General features: G+C 39.0%; 1 pseudogene; it reads right to left on the minus strand.

Annotated features, from left to right (window-relative positions):
* Positions 1 to 6,811: 6,811 nt before the first annotated feature.
* On the minus strand, positions 6,812 to 10,264 carry LOC112040134 (receptor-like protein 33; annotated as a pseudogene).

Consider the following 10,264-nt stretch of genomic DNA (forward strand, 5'->3'; position numbering starts at 1 on the left):
TACTACTCTATTCAGATTACTTTTCATTCGCTCTTCTTGGGCTTCAAATACACCATTCACTTGGCCTATGATTAGCTGAGAATCTCCCAGGACGAAAAGAGTGACTCTGCTTGGACTGACTTGGCCATCCATTCCCCTTTGAGGAGTGCTTCGTACTCGGCTTCATTATTGTAGTTGTCTAGTACTGCAAACGAACCCGTGTTTTAATTTGTCTCCCTCTGGAGACTGCAACACCACTCCTACTCCTCCTGCATATTGCGTAGACGAGCCATCCCACATAACCACCCATTTGATGCTTTCTTTCTCGTCCATCTCATCACAATTCAGAGTAAACTCTGCAATGAAATCTGCCAGAGCTTGAGCTTGATGGCATGCCTCGGTTGATACTTTATGTCAAACTCACTGAGCTCGACGGCCTATTGGATCAAACGTCCTGCAGCTCCAGTTTGTTCATTGCTTTCTGAGATGGTGATCTTGTCATGACATTATAATATGGGCTGAAAGTAATGCCTCAGCTTCCTGGAGGCTGTTATCAATGCGAAGGCCAGTTTTTCCATCAGCGGGATACCGTCCTTCTGCCCTCAATGCTCTACTGGTATAGTATACAGGCCTCTGTACCTTATTTCCTCCCTTATTAATGCTGAACTCACAGCATGCGGGTGACTGCCAGAATATAAATACAACTCTTCCCCTTGCACGGACGGGCTTAACAAGGGCCTTCGTAAGTACGACTTCAACTCTTCAAATGCTTTCTAACACTCATCAGTCCACTCAAATGCTTTTTAAGAACTTTAAAAAATGGCAAGGCATTTGTCAGTAACTTTGGAGACAAATCTATTGAGGGCGGCGACCCGTCCCGGTAAGTGATTGACTTCTCTAACATTGCTCGGAGGTTTCATATTCAATATTGCTTGGATTTTATCAGGGTTTGCTTCGATTCCTCTGTAGGAGACCATAAACCCCAGGGAATTTCCTAATGATACTCCAAAAGCACATTTACTAGGTTTAATTCATGATGGTAGTGCCTCAATGTATTGCAATGTCTCCTTTTTTTAACCATAACTACGTTAGCCAACCACTCAGGATAGTATACCTCTCGAATGAACTTCGCCGCAATCAGCTTTTGAACTTCTTCCTTAACAGCATTATCTCTTTCTGGAGCAAACACCCTCTTCTTTTGCCCACTGGTTTCATCGAAGGGCATATACTTAGACGTGGGTAATGACACTGGATCTATGCCGGCATATCTTCGTGACTCCATGCAAACACGTCCCTGTTTCTTCTCAAAAACAAATGAGATCTTTCTTGATACCTGCTTCCAAATCTGCCCCAATCCTGGTACACCTCTCCGGGTTATTGTCGTCTAAAGAAACATCTTCCAACGCTTCAATAGGTTCTGCTACAACTTTCTTTTCTTCAATAGTCATCGTTTGTATTGCTCGTCCATAGCCAACATGGCCAGATAACACTCTCTTGCCGTTAGCTGGTCTCCCTGTACTTGCCTATTCCATGCTCCGTTGGGAACTTGACTGACAAGTGGTATGTAGATGTTATGGCCTTCCACCTATTCAGAGTTGGCCTTCCAATTATGGCGTTGTAGAGGACGAACAATCAACCACAAGGAAATTCACCTCCTTGGTAACTTGCTGCGGATATGCCCCACTGTCACTGGTAGCGAAACGCTGCCCACAGGTTGTATCTTCATTCCACCAAACCCCACTAGAGGGGAGCTTACTTGTTGCAGCTGGTCTCGTCCTAACCTCATTTGCTGAAAGGCTGGATAATACAAAATATCTGCCGAACTTCCGTTGTCTATCAACACCCTTCTAGTCTTGTAGTCAGCAATGAGGAGAGTAATGACATAGCATCATCATGAGGGTGGTGGATTTTCTCTGCATCCTCGTCTGTGAAGGTAATCGTCTGCTCGTCCGTAGCTTTCTCACTTGGTAATCGTCCGGAGAGTTGGACGTTTTGTACTGCTTTCAAATACGCCTTCTTTGACTTGGACGACTGTCCTGTAGGACTTCCTCCCAGGATGATCCTTATTTCTCCAAGCGGTGGTCGTGATGTTTCCTCTACCTTTGCTTTCAACTTCTCATCCTTGTGGTCTCGTCCAAGGAAGTTCCTCAACTTTCCTTGCCTGATGAGATTTTCAATTTGCTGCTTCAAATCAAAACATTCATCTGTATCGTGCCGTGATCCCTATGGAATCGACAATATTTGTTTCGATTGCGTTTGTTGGATCTCCCTTCATCTTCTCTGGCCACTTTAAGGAAGGTTCGTCTTTAATCTGCATTAGGACTTGCTCCAGTGGCACATTCAGAGGGGTATACTGTTGACTTCGTGCTGAAGGGCCCGCTTTCTTTTCTCGATCCCTCTTATCTTCCGTCCGTCCCCTCTTAGGACGAGGACCTTGTTCTGACTGACGCGTTGTGTTGGTTTCAACTTTCTCAACTCTCTTCCTCTTCTTGGCTATGATAGCGTCCTCTGCATTCATGAAGTTCTGGGCTGAATGGACTAGCTCAGCCATAGTTTGAGGTGCCTGCTCATACAACTTATGTATAAATAGATCAGAATGAACGCCATTATAAAATGCTGCCAGGAGAAGTTTATCATCCACCTCGTCCACCGCCAAGGCATCCCTGTTGAAACGCGTGATGAAAGACCACAAACTCTCATTCTCCCCTTGCTCTATGGTTAGCAAACTGGATGAAGAACGTTTGTGCCTTTGCCCTCCAATGAAATTGTTAACAAACAACTTGCTCAGCTCCTCGAAGGACGCCACTGTATTAGGAGGTATTTTGCTAAACCACACCCGTGCTGGTCCTTTCAAAGTAGTAGGAAAAGCTCTGCACATTATTTCGTCTGGAACTCCTTGGAGATGCATAGTAGTTTTAAAGGTGGCAATATGGTCAAAAAGATCTCTCGTCCCGTCATAAGAATCTAAAGGAGGCATCTTGAACTTAGGTGGCAAGGGATGGGCATTGACGGACGCCACGAAGGGGGAATCAGTTCTGTGGACCAAGTCTTCTACAGGGTTTGTTTTCCTCATGTTTTCCCTCATTTCTTCCATTACCCTTCTCATTTGATCCATTTCTCTTTCCAAGTGAGGTACCCTCCGTCTCCGTGAAACGGTACCTCTCGATTGATTGTCAGTCTCAACATTCCTTTCCTCCTCTCGACTCTCAGCCTGTTCTCCAGCGTTCCGTTCATGAGGCTGTTTTCTTAACTCAAGTTGCCTAACCAACTCTTGGTTTTGACGAGTTAGTTCCGCCATAGCAGCAGCCATGGATTGCACATGTTGAAATGAGGGCGGTTGCAGGGTAGGCGCTGACTGACGGTCTCGGTGAGGGTTACTAGAAGCGTCCCGACTATGTTGAGGGCCTGGACTCGTTGCTCTAGATCTTGTCCGAACCATTTCAACCCTTGATTGGAGAAAGAGACTATAGAACCCAACAGACAAGTTCCCACAGACGGCGCCAACTGATAATTCCAAAGGAATTCTAAGGAATCAATGGGCTGGAAAATCTCCGGATGTTCTTGATCTAGTAAAGTGAGTCCTGAGAAAACAAAGAAAATCAGCAGAGAAGACCGGTGGTAGCCGGCCTTTGATTCTCTGATGGTAAAGTTAGAAAACTGAAGGATAGGAAAGCTCTCAATGCTTAACGTTTCTAAAATTCTCTACCAGAAAAAGAAAGAAGGGTCCCTTTACCTCTGCACAGAAAGGCCTTTATATAGCAGTAGAAATCAGTTACTTCTGCTAATCGTTGTAGAGTTTGGAGGATTCAGAGGGTAACTTCCTTAACTGCCACAAAGGTTACCTCTTCAGAAACTGCATTGAGACTCGAGCGATACAGCTTTTGGTTGAAAGGGTGCTTAGTCTAGCTGTGAATTGACCTCGTCCGTCATTAATGAAGGACGAGGTCTGGCTCTTTATTAACCCATCTCGTCCGTCACTACTGAAGGACGAGATACGCAGCCCGCTCGTCCTACAATGGACGAGCGTGCAGGGGTATTGGTGGTAATGGAGGGACAAGGGTATTGAACACAGCTCTGAGTACTGATGTGGACGACCATAAGGACGAGTATTTGAACTTGGATGTTTTCTGGCACCATCAAATATTTCTAGTCTCTTTTTTTTTTTCAGCACACCATTCCAAGGGTGTAAAGTGCAGATGGTTATGGCTTCTCGAGAAATCTAGAGATGTTGTATACAATTATGCAAAATCCTGTTATTAATTTCTCAGGCAGAATCAAAAGATTCTTTTTTTTTTTTAATGAAACAGAATAATATTACTGATGATTAAAAGCGTAATACAGAGCAAAGAGCCTAAGAAGAGTCAAGACACCAGCTGAAAGAGAGTAGACTCAAGTTTGCAAAGACATATGGAAACCCATTAAAAAAGCAGCTAACACCAACTCTAGCTAAATACAGCACAAGACAAGTCAGACCAACAGAGCTATAATACTGCCCCAATTAACCATATTAAAATTTTGATTTAGTTCAACATTTGGTAATTAAAATAGGATATCAAATATAATGACAAACATATAAATCAAATAACAATAATTCACCATTAGAACCAACCTAACAAAGTCAATTTTCCCATCTCAAGGTGAGCCTAATTATTAAATTCCTCGTGATAAAATTGTTTATTAAGTATCCATTTGGATATACGTTCCATTTACTATGTCTGGCGTTTCTTTTATTTTTCCCTTTCTTTTTTTTCCCGCTGCAGCACGCGTTTCAAGGGGGCAAATGACTACTGTTCATGAACAGTAGCTGTATATTTCTGACTTTTCAGCCACTTTTCATCCATTTGTAGGTCATGTGCACTGTTCACGAAACCTACAAACTTCAATTTTCAGCAACTTTTTCATAAAAAATGAATCTCACAACACTATTCACACATTTAAAAATTATTTTGCTACAGTGTTTTCAGTTTCAGCAAAATAAATTCTATCTAAACGGATCTTAATTCCTAACAAATAGTAGCCTCTATTACAGAAAGATTTTTTTTTCCTAAAATTATCCAATGGAAAAGAACCATAGGGATGAGCCAAATCAGTAATATTTATTTTTATTAAGTAAAAGTCCAATGGGACTTTATTTGTATGTTCATGAATGAATTTCAAAAAAAAAAAAATTTTGAAGACATGGGTTTGGAAGTTTGGTACTTTGTTTTGCCATTGAAATTAAAATAAATAATTTTTTTTAAAAAAAATTGAATTATTTTACTAAGAGACAGTAATTTTGGGAGGAAGAAAATAGAGAACATTAGAGATGAGGTATATTTTATATTTTACAAATAACAAAAATTAGGTATTATTCTTTTTAAGTGTTTTACCTTAAAATTTCTTCAATTAAATTCAAATACATGATTATATTTAATTTAATCATTCTAAATTATAATAATAATACTTCAAATATGTGATTTAACATTACTCAAAGCCGGAAAAAAAAATTATGTGTTTGATTTTAATTTGAAAATCTAAAGTCTCAATACAGGAAAATAATTAGTACACCCAGTGGACCATAGCATCATCTCACAACAAATAGAAGAGTCTAGAACGGACCAGAGCCCAATTGAGGTCAGGCAAGTACAAGGCGTTAAGTGAAGGGTTCATAGTTACAGCGTCATTTGCATTTTATTTTTCCTACAAATATATATTTTTTGTTCATAGTTACTAGTCAGCATCCACAACATTTGAGCTAAAAATTTAACTATTTAACACCATAAAAAGTTAATTTATATATTTTATCTACACACATGCTGCAGCAGTAAATCTATTTTAGCTTTCAACACAATAAAATAAGATATCTAATACAATAAAATAATATATCCACTACACACAACCATCACAGCCACACACACACAATCGAGCAAGGAATAAAAAAATAAAAATAAAAATTAGCTCTAAGCTATAGTGCACCGTCATAGGTAGCTATGTACTGTAATAATGAAGCTAAAAAAAATAGTTTTAACTCCATTGCTATATGGGTTTTTTTTTTTTTTTTTTTTTTTTTTTTTTTTTTTTTTTTTTTTTTTTTTTTAGCAATGACCAAAAAAAAAAACATAATTTTTATTTTTTATTAAATATAAAATATAAAATTCGATAATTATGAATTTATGATGATTATCAATATCATCATTTAATAAGTAAATCCGTGTAATACACATGAAAGCTTCACTATCAGTAAGTATTATTGTAATTCTAGTGATTACTTCATCGAAAAAAAATTCTAACCATTACAACAACAAAAAATATTAGATTAAACCTAGAATTACCATATACTACCTTTTTTTTAATATAAGATATCATATACTGCTAGTTTCTGACCCAACACTAGTTTTTATCTATACTACTATTTAAGGAGTTTCCTCTATTTGTTGTTGACCTAGCACTAGTTTTTATCTGTCATCATTTTCTTATTGAGTGATTTTGAGAGAGTTTCAACTTATAACCCGCTTTTGATTTAACTCTATCATCAGACCATAACGGGAACCCACATTTTTTATGTTGATTTTGAGTATTTTAAATAAATAAATTGGACCACCAAAAAAGTCCATGAAAATGCTCACATATGAAAATATTTCATCTTATGAAAGAACATATTTCTACATCCATTGATACTTTCTTTTCTTTTTTCCCCTACTTAGACTACCAAAAATAAATTTGACATGAAAAAATAATAATTTACTTCATCATGGAATCAATAGTAATATTTATTTTTCCATATTAATTGTCTTTCTTTTTCTAATTTTCCATACACACATATACTCCTACCTATCAATAGTTCCTTCGCTCCTTACTGTGCTCGACTTTGATGATATTCTTTTCCAAGATACAGCTGAGGGAAGATGCTGAAAAGAATGTCATCAACGTGCTTGTAATACCATATCCTCCACCTCTTCCAAAACATAAGAGGTCCAATGACAATTCCTAAGCCAAAAACAAATCCTAGTTCTGCACTTACAACATTCCAGTCGATCACAATCCCAGGATTCAAATGAGTTTCTTCAAATTTTGGAAGTGGCGATCTTGGCCCTGTAGCAGCAGCACATTTTTTATTCAAAGAGTCTCCGCATAATCCTCTGTTCCCTTCAAAGGAATTTTCAGAAAACGTAGCAAATTGCTTGCCTTGGGGAATCCGCCCCACCAATTTATTGAACGAAAGGTTTAGGACTGCCAAGAAAGTAAGATCTGCAAGTTGCATAGGGATCTCCCCAGTGAGATTGTTGCTTGACAAGTCTAACGATTCCAACTGAGTCAAGTTTCCCAGAGATAGTGGGATTTGTCCGGAAAAAGCATTATGTGATATGTTCAGAGAATATAGTGATTTTAATGCTGCAATTTCTTCTGGTATTGGCCCGTCAAGTTGGTTGCAGGAAACATCAATTGAGGTAAAGATAGACAGAATACTCACCAGCTCCAACTCTAGGCCTTTAGTGGTAACTGTTATCATGTCTTGATAATAAAACTGACCAAAATGTAGGAATCTAAATTGGAGGTGATTGAGCTTTGACTTGACCTCACCTTCATTGGCCATCATTGCCGTCCAGGTAGGAGAGGATTTTTTTGGAAACTGACCAGTAAAACTGTTTAAAGCTAAGTCTACAATCTGAAGCATAGGCCATGTGAAATTTGGCCCATCACAACCAATGGACCCATGAAAATTATTCGATCGCAGAACAAGGACACGTAACCTGGATATTTTTCTTAAGTAACATGGGAAAACATCCTCAATATGGTTGTTCCCTATGTCCAAGACCTCCAAATTTGTGCAATTGGCCAGAGACTTGGGTAACACTCCATCTAGTAGGTTGCCGTTGAGACTTAGAGTTTGTATACCACAATTTCCTGGAAATTTGTCAGATATTGGGCCAGAGAGGTTGTTTCTCCTTAGATTCAGAACCCCTAGGGACTCACTCCTATCGTAGAAGCATTGGGGAATGGTGCCACTCAAGGAATTATTAGATAGATCAAGAACTCGAAGATATGCACCATTGCATAATGATTGAGGTATATCCCCATGGAATTTATTGCTTGAAAGAGACAAGAAAATTGTGGAATTAAGGGAGATACCAATGCTAGTTGGTATTACAGAGCTGAAATTATTCTTTGAGAAGTCCAAATATGTAACAAGTGGTGGGAGATGTGGGAGTTGCCCCTGGAGTTTGTTGGAGTGAAGGTCAAGGACGCTTAATTGGGAAGGAAGATTCTGTGAAGGCTCTTGTTGTAGAGTCAAAAAGTGGTTATGCGATAAATTTAGGTACATAAGACTATTAAGTTGCCAAATCCAGTTGGGTATCTCTCCATGAATCTGGTTCTGTGAAAGGTCTAGATTGTTTAATGTGGATTGGTTTCTCAAGAAATCAGGGAATTTGCCAAGGTTGCAAGAAGCCAACTTAAATGTGGTAAAATATGGAAAGAGCAAGGGAGAAGCCGTACCATTATAATTGATTGACAACTTGTTGTAAGAAAGATCAATTTCTGATAGATTCCTTAATTTCTGAATCCCATCAAGCTGGAAGGAGCCACTAAAATTGTTGAAAGAAAATGAGAGGAAGTTAAGACCTTGGAGCTTGAAGACAGACGCAGGTAAGGGCCCTTCCAAGTTGTTGCTACTCAAATCAAGGTGATCCAATGGGTAAGAAGAAACGTTAAATTCCTGGAGTCCACCTGAAAATTTGTTGTTCGAAAGTTGTAGCTTCTGAATTGATGGATGGGAAAACAGAGACATTGGAATACTCCCTTCAATTGAATTGTAACCCAAGTCAAGATTCACCAGATTTATAAGTTCTTCCCACCGAGTTGAATTAATGCCACCTCCCAGATCATTAAAGGAAAGGTTTATCTCAGTCAGATTCTTGGCCATGCTGAATGATGGAATCTGTCCGTTGAATTTGTTGTATGACATGTCCAAATAAATTAACTGAGTAAGGTTTGCCATAGAATTTGGGATTGATCCATTGAAATTGCACGTAGAAAGATCTATTTTGGACAACCTTTTAAGGTTACCGATAGAATCTGGCAGTGCCCCTGAAAAAATTGTACCACTAAGCAGCAATGACCGAAGAGAACCATTTGGAAGAAATTCTGGCAAAGAACCTTGAAGTAGGTCATTATATGACAAGTCAAGCGTCTGCAGTGTTGGAACCAGAAAGATCTTCTCCGGAAATGTTCCATTCAATCCACAAAAACGGAGACCCAAGGAAGTCAAATTTGTGAAATTCGCAAAAAATTCTGAAATTGGAGCATTAAGGGGATTATTATTGAGACGAATAATTGAGAGGGACTGAAGCTTCAACAAGGAGGAATCAAGAGGGCCTGAAAGATAACAATCTGACATGCTCAACACACTTAAATTTGGTAGTGAAGATGATAAGGCCCGACACCACTCATTCCCTGAAGCTGATATGTTTACACCATCAAGATAAAGTTCCTTTAGCTCCGAAAAATTCCGAACTAGCATAGCTAAATCTGGGTTCTCAATTTTCAGCATAGAAACACTCAAGAAAGGAGATGTAGACAAATCAAGGGTAACCAACCTTTTCAAGTTTGAAATCTCAACGGGAATCTGTCCCAAGAAGCCAGCATTTGATAGGTTTAAATAACTCAAATTCATCAGATTGCCAAACCCTGGTGGAATCTGAGAATTGTTGAAGTTGTTATTAGCCAAACTCAGGTCCTGGAGATGCTGAAGGCTGAAAAGGCTACTTGAATAGTCAAGTCCAACATAGATTGATTCGTTGTTCAGATTGAGACCAATAACGTGTCCCTTGCTGAAGCTTTCATTGCTGCAGGTTACACCTTCCCAAGAACAGCAATCACGAGCTACATTCCAGTGCACCAGTTTTGTGGACAAAGTAGTATTGAATTTGAGGCTGCTCTTGAATTGGAGCTACAAGGATTTCTGATCGTCAAGACAATGGCCAGACACCACATGGATACTGAAGGTCAGAAAAATGGAGCAAATGGGTACGAAGAAAAGCCATGAAAAGAGTGGAATTCTCATTGGGGCTGTAACAAGAAAGACTCATACAGTATAGAATTGAAGAGATAATGAAATTAATGGTGGGTTGAGGAGGGAAAAGGCCCATGGGACTGTTACTGAAAGTTTGTGTAGAATTTGGGTTAGAAAAAAGAAGCAAAAGCCAAAAGACAGGATAAGAAAGAGAGCGATTGAAAGAAAGTGAGAGAGAGAGAGAGAGAGAGAGAATGGGATTGATTGTTTTGTTAGCAGAGATTCATCAGAGAG

The sequence above is a fragment of the Quercus suber genome, unplaced genomic scaffold, assembly GCF_002906115.3.
Source record: "Quercus suber isolate HL8 unplaced genomic scaffold, Cork oak 2.0 scaffold_5, whole genome shotgun sequence".
NCBI lineage: Eukaryota > Viridiplantae > Streptophyta > Magnoliopsida > Fagales > Fagaceae > Quercus > Quercus suber.